This window comes from Lasioglossum baleicum, chromosome 4 (genome assembly GCF_051020765.1).
Source record: "Lasioglossum baleicum chromosome 4, iyLasBale1, whole genome shotgun sequence".
In the NCBI taxonomy this organism is placed as follows: Eukaryota; Metazoa; Arthropoda; class Insecta; order Hymenoptera; family Halictidae; genus Lasioglossum; species Lasioglossum baleicum.
Genome location: NC_134932.1, coordinates 9,623,292 through 9,632,263, shown reverse-complemented (window position 1 = coordinate 9,632,263; position 8,972 = coordinate 9,623,292).

Sequence of the window (8,972 nt, the reverse complement as noted above, 5' to 3'; positions counted from 1 at the left end):
ATCAAAGCCAGCGCAAACGTGATTGAAATATAATACCGTGCGAGTTTGTTCGTATCATTCGCCCTACGGCGGCCACTGGCCGTCAAAGTGAATCCCTGCAGCTCTTTCGCAATGTTCTGGTTAATTCTTTACTCTATATATCGGGTGCAATCCATTGAAATACTGCCCTACAAACGCCCACACACCACTCCCGCATTCTCTGTCTTTAACAACTCCGCGCGGGTTCCTTTGAAGTCGAGATACGTGTCATTAAATCAGAAGAAGTCTCATCCGCGACGGGTTAAAACGGAAAACTATCGTCTGCCCCCTCTATTTACCTGTACGGGCCGCCAATTTTTCAAGTTTTTACTCGGACCGCTGTTAAACCTTTAAAATAAATAATTTACTACTGCCACCTTCGTAATTCACAAAATTCTACGACGAGAATCTCTCAAAAGAAGGACATGAAAACTACGAGTCCGAATATTCAGGAAATTATTAGGTGTACATACAATACAAATAAGTTCAGTCGCCATTTTTTCCAAATTCATTGTTTGGTGTGACTCACAATATTTCTGCTAATTGTTGCTAATTGAGCAACTCCTCCAACTCCCCGTCATCGAACTTTCTCGGTGCACCCGAACGATCGTCATCTTCCCAATTAAAATTTCCGGTTTTAAATCTTTGGTACCACTTTTCGCATGTTCTGTAAGATCTCGTTCTCTCGCAGTGCCGCACAAATCATTTCAGTAGCTTCAACAGCTGATTTCCTAAACTGGAACGCAAAGAGTAAGCAGTGACGCAAATGATGCTTCTCGCACGCAACATTGCTTGAAATTGTTGCATAGTTACTGGAAACTCTTACAGCGCTCATCATGACTCCTCTTAAAATTAAAAGAACGCTCTTTCAGATTTCACCAAAGTCGGGAAGTAATTCGAATTCAGTCGGAAGTTATGATCGTAGAAAAAAGGGGGAAGGAACTTATTTGCACACCTAATATATTTTCAAAGGGATGACACGGTCAGATAGAATTTTAATGGCTTCGTCTTTCTAAAAGCATAAAGCGAGCTGTTTCCAAAAAAAGACGAAGCCGAAAGAGGACCGAGGGTGCAATCGCATAAGAATGAACCGTTTTTCGGTTCGACTACACGTCGTCGTCGGACGGAATATTCGCGCGTTCCGTCGGACTCACGCGAAATTTGGTCGTCGTCGAGGCTGGTCGTTTGTAAGCCGTAAGGGAGGTAGGAACGAGGAGCAGAGAACGAGGGAGATGAGGGACGCGCTCCTAATGGCGGTCATCTCGAATGCCCTAAGGCGGCTATTGTCTCGGTTTATGCCCTCCTTGCGCGCATACCGGCCACATGCACGCTCGAAGACCTACGACAACTACCGTCCGTTTTCAAAGGACCAACTGACATGCACGAGGCACACCGCGTACACTTCAACGCCCTCCCTTCTGCCTTCCCCCTTCGAGGCACCGCTTCGTTAGGTTAATACGCGCGATAATCATCGGCGGTTCGTAACATTTCGCATGCCCTCTATCCTCCTTTAGCATCACCGACGGCTATCCTTCTATCCCGCCATCTTGATCCGGCCATCGGAAAACAAAGCTGCTTCTTTGACGTCCGAGAACAATGTATCGACGATGGAGATACCATTGTTCGCGACGTTAATGGGGTCGGGCGTTTTATTAATTGCGGTAATGACGCGGCTACGCGAAGAGTTTAACGAAGGGGAGGTCGCTTAGGGGTAGTCATTGACGAGCTTGTTTCTGCAGGCAAGTTTGATGGAGGTACCCCTTGTTTTACAATCTGGAATGTTTTCATATTGCTCCGACATTCGAACGTGTTCAAGCGTAGACATACCCAAAGCTCCGTTCATGAATTATTTAACTAAACATTCTTGTTTCGAATTATCATTCGGTGAAACATTTATCGGCATACTTGTGACGTTATTCCGAGTAAAATGATACCTAGGACGACACATTGCCTAGACGATCAAAGTACGAGTTCGGATAATAGAGGTTCTACATTAAAGTATATCGTGTTGGGTATGATTTTAATCGGAAAAGCGTCAGGAATATGTTGCTAAGCGTTCCACAAAGAAATCTCTGTGAATAAAACGCCGATGCGAATTATTATTTACCGAACCGTGGTTAAAGTAGCATTCTATCGACAGTTCAACTAAAAGTAGTCGATTCTGGCGGTCTTTTCCAGTCGACTGGGACTTAGGTGACCGCTTAGGCGATGTTATCAGCATTATCGGTCGGCGTGGGCGTAACCAGTTAATCGAGCCGTTTTATAGGGCAGCGGAAAGTGTCGGATCGAGGGTGTCTACAGGTTCTGGTCGGAAGCAGCTTCGTCTTTACCGTCTGTCCGATAAGATCACGGTCCGGGGTGCGTTCGGCAGGATCTAATACGCGGACGCAGGCGTCGGGACGCTCTAATCTGATCCACGGGACGCTGGTGAACGAGCCGTTCGCGGTTATTACGCTTCGCGACTTTGTCGACGAAGAAGGAACATCGATGGTGATACGTGCGCGAGGAAATTATAGTTCGCAACGCTTGTAGGATAGTTCAAGAGATCGGAATCGTCCCCCCAGGCGGACCATGGTTTGCTGGTTCCTTACCCCACTCTGTCTCTCGTGGCTTCAGCTATCCCCCCTAATTTCTCACACGAGTGGCCCCGCCGCAATTATTACACGTACCTCTGTTACCGGCCCGGGAAAGACTTTTCGATTTATTAGAACGTAATTCAATTTGGACGTCGCGTCGGCGAAGTAATGAAGCCTGAAATTCGCTAGAACGAATTTAGGGGGCCGATGATGCATCGGGACCTGGAACCGCGGAGTAATTTGCGGGGACTTGATCCCGGGCCTGATAGATCGGCCGCGCTCGGTTTTTGTTTCGCTTCTCGTGTAGTCGTCGAGTTAGGATCGAGTTATGAGAAACGTTGCTGGATCCTTCGTATTCGCTATTCCAACTCGAAAGCTATTGGATTATCAATAAGTTACCAGCACAATGAACTTATTGTTCGTTGTCAAAAATGAATCAACGATCTCAGAATCGTATTTTTAAACAGAGATTTCGAGGTAACCCATTCTATGTATACTTTCTTTCACGAGCCGGACTGTGGGGGGGGCTAACCTAAACAGTCTGGAGATACAAGGGAACCCTGGTTTCCTTTTGGTGGTCCTAACGTTTTCCCTCTTATTGTTAGAGTCAGTCGAAGCTAAGACATCGTTTGGTAAAGAGCTTCCTCCCGCGCCGTGAAATAAAAACTTATTTTATTTTAAAAGTACCAGTGTGCATTTATTAACACCCATTTCCAATAAAAGCCAAACATTTCTTCCGGCCTGAAATATTTCGGACATAGAAGAGTAATTCGGGAAGCAGCAAAGGGATCGAAACAGTCCAGCTAAAGAAATTTGCGGGGACTTGATCCCGGGCCTGATAGATCTTATCTGATAGTTGAATATCTTTGACACTAGCAAAGAACGTTGCTTAGTCCTGTTCTTAGTATTGTTCCAGCTCGAAAGCCAAACATTTCTTCCGAGCAGAAATAATTAGAATATACTAGAAGAATGATCGAGAGGAAGCGGCGAAGGGATCGAAACAGCCCGGCTAAAATCAAGAAGATCATTCCCGGCGGCAGCTGGCCAAGATCCTATTAATCGAACGGAGATAACAGGCTCCATTAGACCGGCAGGTAAGGGAAGGTTGAACGAGTGCGGTCGTGTGGCGCAGAAGTTCCTCGAGTATCAGCGGAAACATCGAAACGAGGGGACCGTGGAGTTTCCGCGGCAACTTTGCGTAACCAACCCGGGAACATTATTCTCGGCCGGCGATAATCGGTGAAACTGCGACGCGAGCGGAACAAGAAGAGAGAGAGAGAGGAGAGAGAGAATGAAACAGAGTCCGTTTCCGAGGTATTCGAGGCGCGAACGATAAAGGGAGGAGTTTCGAAAGCGAAGCCGGAGGGCGAGGGAGGTTTCCTCGGCGAGGATATATGGAGGGAAAAGAAGAAGGCGGATGATACGCGGCGGAAAGGGGGCCGGTTTGTACCGGGGAGTAAGTAATAAGCACCTGCCCGCCTTGGAACCAGAGACTTGATTCATTTCGCGGTAAGTACAGACCGCGCCGATGCGGACCCGGCAAAAGACGCCTTGGGCTAAGAACAGTCCGACTTATTCGCCTACTCGGAATACCACACATTTCTGAGGCACCCCCTCTTTTTCCGTCCCTGATCCTGGGCCCCACTTCGCTGTTGCACGCTCACAGGGACAGGCGAATTTCTTATTTCTAAATGTGAAGTCGAAGTGCAAGGGATGGAGTGTTACCAGCCATTTCGATGAACATTGCTTTTCCACACAACAATATTTTATCCAATAATTTTTGGTCGTTGAATCAGGATGAAGATTCAAGACTTTTAAAATTTTTCTTGTTTTCGACTTGAAGGGATGGTCCATGATAGAAATTGTTTGCTCGCTCACAAGAACAGTGTGAAGTCGAAGTGCAAGGGATGGAGATGGAATGTTAACAGCCATTTCGAAGAACATTTGTCTTCTACATAACAATATTTTATCCAATAATTCTTGAACGTTGAATCAGCATCAAGATTCAAGATTTTTAACATATTTCATGTTCTTCACTTGAAGGGATGGTCCATGTACAAATTTTTTGCTCGCTCACAAGAACAGTGTGAAGTCGAAGTGCAAGGGATGAAATGTTAACAGCCATTTCGATGAATATTGCTTTTCCACGTAATAATATTTTATGCAATAATTCTTGGTCGTTGAATCAGGATCAACATTCAAGATTTTAAAAATTTTTCTTGTTTTCAACTTGAAGGGATGGTTCAAGATAGAGATTGTTTGCAGTTTACCATTCTGAATGGTGTTCCACCTCTCCTCGATACGTGCACGTCAGCTCGATTGTTATTTAAGACGTCCGCCGCGGATCGAGTTCGACGAACTTTCTGCAAATATTGGCGCCGGTTACACACGGCCCGCGTCGCTCGAGCTTTGTTTCGATACAATCGAAATCGACGTCGAAGTGATCGCGTCGAGCTATTCTCTGGAGCTCAAGAAAATTGATTTGAATTTTTGATACGTCGCTGAGGAACGCTCGAATATTTGTATGTTTGAAGAGGGCTGTCACAAAGATGATTAATCACTCGTATGTTGCTAGTGAAGAGTGGACGTCGAGAAGGTTACTCGTTGAATTCCGCGGCAAATTGACGGGAATGTGGGAATAGGCTACGTGATCATCGAACTGTCGGGGATTAGCGGTCACGTAGAACAATTCCGATGTTATCCTGGCAAGTTGGGGGCTGGAAAAAAAGGCCGAGAGGGGAGGAGAGTAACGGGATTACGTCAGATACACAGAGGGAAAGAGTGAAAGAAAGGAAGAAAAGAGAGGCCGGATCTCGTGGCGTGTCGGAGAGGGCGAAACTGGCTTGGCGGGCGCAAAGTGGTCGAAAACAAGGTTATCATTTTCTCGGAGAAGAGCCGTCAACTGGACGAGGACCAGGGGGATAGGTGGAATAGGTTCTAGACAGTGGGAAAAGTTGACGGGAGAAACGTTTGACGGACGAATATCCAAAGTTTTGACGGGGACGTCGCTTCGGCCCGATACTCATGAATTACGAATGAATCGCTCGGCTCTCTCTCCCGCTGCTCTTTCCTCCCTTTTTCCACGTTCCTTCTCCACCTGTCTCTTGTTCCATCCCTCTTTTTTTCGACCGCGCACCCTCTTCGTCTCCTATGTTTGCTCTCTCCTTCGAGAAAGCGAGCGCGAAACTCGCTAGACTATCGGGAAAAGTTATTTGCTCTGTCCATATATGAGGCGAGAAGCTGAAATGAAACTGCACGAGGCCGCCATCATAAACAAGTCAGAAGTCTAGACGAGCGTTACCGACGCGAGCATCAGCCACCGATAAATGATTCAACGCCGAAAAAGATGCGACCTGGACCACTGCTCCATCCGCGCCACGACCATTCCGATTCAAATGCGAACGACTGCTTCGTCGAACACTCGATTCCGACGAAATTCCCTGTTTAACCGGCTTCCCCTTCTTCGCTTCAGAGCTACGGCCAATGTTGTAATTAGACTGTCGATCTTTATGCAGTTATGGTTTATAAAAGTTTTTTTAAAATGCTGGAGTGTCAAATTCGATAGAATTTAGTACGATTTTTAGTTATTTTGGATCTACAATACAAATGCTATTACCAATGAAAATAGGATTTTACTTGGACCCACATTCTCAAAATTTAAAATGACATTAACAATCTATTTATGATATTCAATTACTGGGTTGTGTTGTATTATTACGATTTCTGAGGCCCGAGGAGCACTCGATCAAGGAAGCATTCGTCGCTGCGCGAAGAAGACAACGCACGCTCACGTCGGCGAAGTAGGAGAAGAAGAGCAGTCGAAAGCGTCGGGCTTTCGTTTTTAACGGTCACTTTCGCGGGGCGGTTGCAGACGTAACCGCGGCTGTTCTCACCTAATCGGGGCTTTATGTCTTTATTCCTCCGTGGAATAAAGGGGTCGGCTGTTCCCCGGCGTGCAAGCGCCGCGAAATATTCGACGGTATGGAACATTTAACGCCGCGGTCCCTCGCACCGTGCGAAATAGTAAAAACGAGGGGGATCCGCAGGGTGAGGCGGTCCAGGGGAGGTGGAGGTTGGAAACAGAAGGGTAGGGAAAAAGGAGGTGGAGCGCGATAGGAAGGGAATCGGCTGGATGGAGACAGAAGTGGAAGAGCCTCTCGTATTTGTACTCTCTATACCGAAAACCGGTATTATTTCTCTGTGAAATTCACCTGGTTTATATTTTCTGTCGTTTCCGGCGCATCGCGTAATTCTCGCTCCCTCTTTCTCCGACCGTTTCCACCCCCTCGTCCCACCCCTCACCCGTTCCCCTTCTCGTCACACACAGTTTTCGCAACTCATCCAAACCTGCTGCCCCCCTCCGTCCCTTCACGCGCCATCGTCCCGTCGTTCTATGGTTCCAGGCACAGGGATTTTTATGGGGGATAATCCACCCACTCGCGGGCACGGCACTGACACTTGTTTTATCCGTCGGTGAACGACGTTCCATGCTTTCCCCGTGTCCTGCCACTTTTGATAGGAGAATAGCAGGTGAAGGGGGTGCAAACCCTGTGGTGCTGTGGAAGGGGTGCGACGATGGGGTGGCTGCTGGGGCCGGGACGCGTAAACGGTTTTTTATTTTCTCGATTCTCCTACGCGCCGCGCCGGGCCGACGAGCCGTCGATGAAGTCCTGCAGCTGCACGCGATGCCCCGTGTAATCGTTTATTAATTGCCGCGGAAACTTTCAGAGGACCGCAAGCGCAACAGCCGCGCCCTGCGTTTCGGTTGACGCGGTCCCGGATGCCACACCGTGAGGTTTGCCGCACGGTTCTACTGGGTGTCAGTTAACTGGTGCTACGGGCGGATGATTCTACGTTTAAAAATAAGACGAAAATGTAGAATAACAATTTTGCGTAACAGGCTTCGTACTCGGGAAAAAGCGACATTGAAATCATTTAAGCAGTTTTTAAATTGTTCCGGTGTTTTCACTGTTTCGTGTTTCACCGATCATTCTTTCGACGTATACGTGCACGTACACATCGATAGATTTTCTGTCAAACACTTTTTCCAAGCTCCGGCAACAGAAGAACCGCGAATTCTCGGAACGTTGTATTTCCACGGAAAGAGGTATACGTTTTCAAGAATTCCGAGCGAATCCCTTCTGATATACGCGTTTGAAATAAAAAAGAAAATGGAGGGACGGTTCCTATTCGATTTCGCGGAGTAGCAAAGTCTCGAGCGACAAGCGATCAGAATTTCCCGGCTCGTATATCCGCCCGGTTTCCCTCGTTGTAATGCCCGGCTAAGGTGGATAATGCTCCGCGTAACCAGATTCGTGGAAAAGGCGAGTTTCCCTCTCTGGCCGATTCGACTCGACGCGGCACGGTTCTCGGCTCCCGGCTGCGGGCGAAACTTTATCGTTGGCATATTTTCAAAAATTCACGATCGCTTCTAAGCCGTCGTTCCACGGGGCACTAAACGTTCCGCAAACGGCCGCGGCGGATGTAATTCCTACTTGGCTCTGGCCGCGTTTTCAACGGCCCGGCCCGACCCGAAAAACCTCCCGGATATTTCACCGTTTCGTGGAACGATCGGAACACGGTGTGTACGATAGAGAAGAACGTTTATCGCGCGTTCCACGCGGAACTTTTTCCGTTTAACAACGCCACGTGCAACGTTTCCGCTGTCTTCAGCATCGTTATCGCCGCGGATCATTCATTATACTTTCAGAAACCACGGAATTTAGATGTTCTACATGGATCGTAACAATTTTCCGAAACAAGTCTGCGCAGACTGGAAGAGGAAAGAAGATACAGTCAGTGAGAAAGACGTTCAAAGTCGCATACTGGTGTAGCAGTATTTGACCACGCTTGTATTAGCTTGCCGAGTTGTCGATGTTGTCGTTATCGTTGTTGTATGCGTCAAATCTTGTAATCGGATTTCAAATCACTTCCCGATGAGCTAGAGATTTGAAACTTTAAACATAGCTCAGAACTGGATGACAATGAAATATTAAAAAACAAATTTTAAAAAAACTGTGCGTCTAGGAGAAAAGAAATTTTAATATTAACCGTCACACCTCGCCGCGCGACGCTCGGTAGTACGTCATCACGTTCAGCGATCCCCACTCCGCGCGCCAGCACTCCCTACTCCACTACGCGTTCCCACTTCGACTCATCCACTGACCCACTTCGAACAGGAGGAGCTCAGTTCAGTGTGGTGTTCCGTTCATTCAGCTCCATTTCGGACAACACTTATTCTTTTCAGAGTTGGGCAAAAATTTCTACTTCAATCGTTAATCGCAATTAACAAATAATCTCCTATATTAGTCGTTAATTGCGGTTAACGATTAAATTTCTACTTTAACTAAAATTTAACTTTAAATTGCGATTAACTGC